The following is a 6,304-nucleotide window of genomic DNA, read 5'->3' as shown; positions in this document are numbered from 1 at the left end:
CTGGCCATGTTGAGAGTATAATCCAACGCACAAATGTGATGCTCCAGATACTCAACTAGCTCAAAGGAAGGCCAGTTTTATAGCTTCTCTCACCAGCATAACTGTTTTCAAGGGTTTTCTAATCATCAATTAGTCTTCTAAGGCGATTAGAACACTGGAGTGATAGTTGCTGGAAATGGGCCTCTATACACCTATGTAGATATTTAATTAAAAACCAGACGTTTCCACCTAGAATAGTCATTAACCATATTAACAATGTATAGAGTGTATTTCTGATTAATTTAATGTTATCTTCATTGAAAGAAACAGTGCTTTTCTTTGAGAAATAAGGACATTTCTAAGTGACCCCAAACTTTTGAATGGTAGTGTATAATATATACATTTCTTTTTTTTTCTTTTTTTTTAAATAAGCTGCTCAAGGCACTCTCAGATCAGGCTAACAGCTGTGTTTGCTTTGGAGGTTTTTTAAATGTCATTGAGTAAGACAGGAGAGACTAAAAGGGACAAATATGATTAGCCCATGTGACCAGTGAAGGTAACTAACCTTGTCGGTCACATGGGGACAAAGATAGCTGATGGCTATTCTGGGGTTTGAAAGAGAGAGGTCTGCTTGTTGGGTCTTGTCACAGGCTTATTACGAGGGCTGAGTGCACAGATAGTATTTATTGAGAAATAAGAATTGTTAAATTTAGATGTTCTAACACAGACAGGACCTTCAAGTGGTCTGGTTACTGCAAATGCTATTCTTAGGCTAAAGGTTGGAAACTAAGGGTTGTGTGTCAGTATTGAGCAAATGGAAAACTCTGCTGTTAAATTTCCCATTTAAAGGTTTGGTAAATTAGAGTATAAAGTATAGACAGTGGTATGCTCACTGAGATTGCAGATACATGATACTTCTGAGGCTCTCCCACAGCTGCACTGACCGCTAAAGGAAATGAGAAAACAATAAAAACACACTTTAGGCAGCACATTATGTCCTGGAAAAAGAGGCCTAACTGACCCCAGGATCAGGATCAGGAAAAAATATACACACCTTAACCACATTAGCTTATTTGTTTTTGTTTTTATGGCTCACAAAAGTAGCCACCAAAATAAGTTAACTTATAGAGTAGTGTTAGCTTGTGAAGACGGTTACATCTGGTCAATGTAAAGACTCCTGTTAGTTGGTTAGCTAGACCTTAGCTAATGTTAGTTTGCACTAACGGTAACCAGACGCTCTGGTGTGTCCAGGGTTGTACTTTTCAGTACTTTAGCTGCCGTTACAAAGTATATACTGCACACAATCGGGATATACTACCTCGTCATAACATCGCGCCTTGAACTTTGACCCTGTTGCTCATATATCCGCTGTGCAGAGAGGTTGTCAATCAGAGGTCACAGAAGCATGCTGGCTCATATACTGCGAAACACAACTGGATGCAACAGGATATCCTGGGTTTTTGGCATACAGCATTTGACATTCTATGTATTGGGGACTTATTCAATATTTTTCTGGGATACTAAATGATATGGTGGTGTTTGTATTGGTCAGTCAGTCTTTTCTAAAGACCTTCAGGAGACTTATTCCTTCCTCTACAAAGTACCCGGCATTGAAAATGCATTTTCGGTCCCGATCAGTGGAAACGTCGATATAAAAGATCATAATAATACGACCAGATAGAAATGAACAATAGCTGGCTTTTTAATAGTTTTAAAAAGGTATCTGACAATCAATCATTATATTACACCTACGCAATCCTTGTGTGTTGTGCTTGCAAGTGGTATCATACCGTTTTCTAATAAACTCCCATATTTTGGCGGATTTTGGGAGACAAAACATCATTTTCTGTTTACTGAGGCGCTGTCCAAGGTGTTGAAAGGTGTGCTCGGTAGGTGTGCTAAGCCCTTAAATAATTGCCCCCCCCCATCCTGAGGAAAAAGCCCATATTGTGCGTGCATAAGCGCATACATGTACCGCATGAACATGCAGTACACTTACGGGTCCCGGTTTGGGGGTTTTGCAAATGTAGTCACCCTAAGCTAGAAGCTAATGCTAGCTGAAGATCCATCTAAAGACCCAGATATGTGCGGACCAAAAGTATAAAGAATATTGGACGTAGTCAGGTGGGTAGAAACAAGACTCGAGATTTCCATGTTGCTCCATTTCTGTTTGACGTAGAAATATGACGTAGAAATATATAGTTTGCTAACAGCTTTGTCGCGTTCCACTAGCTGCACTGCCCCCAATTTGCCAAACAAAAATAAACAATGCAAGTTCAAAATGACACACATCTATCTCTCTGTTTAGATTCTGTACATCAAGCAGAAATGTTATGATGGCAGTGGTCGAGAACTTTTATTCCAACCAATGAATTAAAGGGAATTAAAGGACTTCCATTTGACTTTTTGTATCTTTAGATGTGACACCATCTTTGTTTTAACAGTTGCCTTCATCTTAAGACAACAGATACCTCAGTCCAGAACAGACCAGATCAGAAATATGTCACACCAGATGGCCTGTAAACCGTTTTTTTTTCTCTGGTGTGGTTAAAAAACCTCACAACAAAGCAGATTATATTGACGATCAGGCTGACCCAAGCTGTGCAGTAATTGACAAACTGCACGTGCGCCCTGTTTTTGCCAAACCTTTTGGGACACGTGTGGGTGGCGGGCGGTGGTCCCTCCAACCCAGCCGACCGTTGGCCTGTCTGGGCTCGCTGCGGCTGGACTCGGACAGCAGGGGTGAGGGGGGGGTGGGGGGGGGGAGCAGGGGGGCTCCTTTCATGAATGTGCATGAGAATGTCAACAGCAGCCTCAGCCACCAACAACCTGCCCCCAGACCCATTAGCGGGCAGGGGGCAGAAAAATAGACGTCGGAAAAACACATTGCGTAAGACCTTATGTAACGCAAACTCACAAATTAATAGCTGAAGCGGAGGAGCGGAAGAATCAGGAAATTATGCCGAGGCCTTGAACTATTGTGTTGTCGTCCTGGCGTGAGGGGTACACGGCAGGGCTCAGAGGACTCACGAACACAAACCCTGGCTGCTTTTAGCAGCAATTTAAAAGTGTTTCCTAGATAAAGGGAAACACTTTCAACAGCAACGTTCCCTTCACATCAGCAATCATTCTGTCAGTTGTAGGTACCGTTGCTCAATTTGCAACAGAAACTAGTTTTCAGCATTTGATTTAATCCACCGTGAGTGACAGAATGGTGGACATGTCACGTCGGGACAATTCAGACAAACTAGAAGTGAATTGTTTCCTGTGATTCTCTGTGAAACCACACCTATCTAGATGTGTATCTGGGGCAACATTTGCATAACTCTGTGTATTGTATTTGCACACAACCCAAGATGAGATAAGACGGATCCTGTCAGTCTCCCCCTTTTGGGTTTCACAGCACGAAAGGCCGATGGCATTTCTCACACACACTGAGAGAAGGAACTGAGAGAAGGAACTGATCGTTCCTGATAACGAAGCTGCAGCTTTATTTGCATGTGCTGCAGCACAAGTTCAGACAGGAAGACTATACTGTTGCATGCCTAAGCCCATATATTTACCATACATCTGCCATCACTCCTCATGCAGGCACACTCATTATTTCCTTTGCTGTTATTGTTCGGGGCTGTCAATCATATCAGCTGTCTAGATCACGCGGTCTCTCTAGCCAATAGCACAACGACACAAGGACATCGCTAGCCTATCATCTTGCTGCTGTCTTTCTTTAAATAAGATTGTCTCTCTAGTTCGCTCAAGCTGCTGTTACGCAACCCTCCACCTCCCCATCTCCGCCCAATCTTCGCAGAATCATCAACTTCATCAACTCATCATTCTATCAACCTCATCAGCCACCATCACCACCAGTGTCTGGACTCCACGGGGGGGATTTATACTGTTGCCACTCAGGGCAATCACAACTCCATCACAAATCTCCTCGTTGAGTTCAAGCGCCAAAGAATTTCTGTGTAACTCATTAACGCAGCATCTGTCATAATAAATGTTAACCTCTAATCATTCACTTGTCTCTCCTGATTGAAATACCTTTTTCTTTCCTTTATCTGAAAGTCACATTCGAAAGATTGGACTGCCAGACCACCAAAGAAATTGAGCAACTCATATGAATTTCAGCTTTGTAAGTTTGGTAGAGCATGACTTGCAAGAGCCCTCTTGTATACACGACTGTACCTTTTGTAAATTGGCGACTCAGTCAGAATAAGATTGAAACATTTCGAAACATGAAATAGACACAAGAAGCAACTCTTTAACAAGCGTGTCATGAAGAAGGTCAGGCTCTCCGTGACCCACTTGGAGGAACTTTCGAGCCGGTGCGTGTCGGGAGGTTCAGACAACAAAATTGCTCTGGTTTTAAAGGTTAGGATTGACTTTTTTTAAAGCCAACAATCCTTACATGGCTTTAACCAATTGTGTGTGTTGTCAGGGAACATTGTGCCTCAACGTTTTCCGACTCTGCAGAAACATTTAAAAACGCTTCCTGATTATGTTGGTGGCATTGCATTTCTTTAGTGAAACTAAAACTGCCATTCTTGAGAGTTTTGAATTCAACTCACTTTTTGGTGGCTGGAATCATCAGCCAGAAATGTGGCTGTACTGAGAAACGGGAAAGAAAGAGAAAGGAAGTTGACTGTGCCTTGCAATTGTACATTTCGAAATAAATCTGCCCCATCACTTTTAAACATAACTGAAATGACCAACATGCACAGTCTCATTATTAAAGTATGATATTCATGCACAGCAAGGTCTCCTCTTATGGAGTCAGAGAAGCTAGCTGGGAGATCTGTGACTCTTTTGACTCCCCATCCTCTCTTATAAATTGACTTTGAATGTTGTTGTGGTGACATGTTGTTTTTCCTAAGCTTTCTCATTGAGCGGCTTCAACTTTTTTAAGTTCATTTCCACTGCAGGGCACGGTTCTACTCAACTAGCTCTTTTTTGGTTTGCTATTAGCAAAAGTTGTGGACGGTACCTGGCATTGTCTTTGGTACCACCTCGGTCAGGTTTCCAAGCCAGCTGAGTTGATACTAGAAGGTGGAGCAAGAGCACTGCAGACCATTCATTTGTCAGAAAAAAAATGACTGCACAGCGCTCATACAGCTGAATACACTGAATACATGCACACTCATATTCTACTATCATTCCAAATAAGACAATATTCCAAATTCGGTTTTGATATGCTGAAACAGACCTTATTCCAAATGGAGCATTTTCCGATTAAGAAGGGTAGGATATGTCGATATTATTCAGGTTTTAGAAGCATTCTTTGGACATGTATACAGCGCATTCAACACAAGAAGGTGGTTGAAGGAATAAAGAGGGAGGCACTTTGAAAAAACATATTATAAGGCAAAGAAGCAAAATGGAACAACACTCTCGCCGTTCCACTTGTTCATATTTTGAAGTGATAAACGTCATCGACCTCTTGTGGAATCAGGGCAATAACCAGAATATTTGGTGCATTCACGAAGTCATTGTTCCCCCTGTGGCGGGACCGTGTTGTTGCGGAAGTGTAACACCTAACCGTTGGTTCCCCCCCAGGTGAAAACTATTCGCTCCGTTAGCATTATTGCCGCTGGTAGCACTGTTCCCACTCTTGACACCATTTTTTTTTAAAAAAACATTTATGTATTTCTATATATTAATTATTATCCATCCAGTTAAATTTGAAAACTGAGAATACTAATTGGTAAAATATAATTGATGTGTACTTTCTTTATTTGATTTGACAGTTGTTGACTACACAGAGACGTTACTACTAGACTTCTTGAATATATATATATATATATATATATATGGCACTATAGTGCAAGTTAGATATTATTGTAATGTTCCAGACCTTTGCACGAGGAGATTTTCTCAATCTGGAACTTTTGGAAATTGAATTGAATACCTCTGGTCTATGATATCGTTTGACTGGAAAAGGTTTGACACTACTTGGTACTGCGTTATTTCAGTCAAACACCAATTCCCAGCCCTAGCTCTCATGGTCAAAATAACAACCATCTGGATAAACATCCACTTGTGAGAGGTGAAGGGTCTTTGTCAGGACTCGTGTGCTCTCCCTCCAACAGATGAAAGCTTCTTTTTACTCTGAATCAAGCAGACAGATGTTGGAATTTAACAAAAACACACAGGTTTGAGCATTCACCCTCCTGTGCCGTTTGTCCGTCAGACTCTCAACCACAGCAAAAACACAGATGTGGTTATTATCCGGTAAACAGCCGGTGATTGCACCACGCATTTCTCTGTGACAGTGAGCGAGACACTGCCAGGGTGAGAGGTTACATTTTTCCAGCTCAGCAAATTT

The sequence above is a fragment of the Pholis gunnellus genome, assembly GCF_910591455.1.
Source record: "Pholis gunnellus genome assembly, chromosome: 22".
In the NCBI taxonomy this organism is placed as follows: Eukaryota; Metazoa; Chordata; class Actinopteri; order Perciformes; family Pholidae; genus Pholis; species Pholis gunnellus.
Note: the sequence above shows the minus strand (reverse complement) of the source record.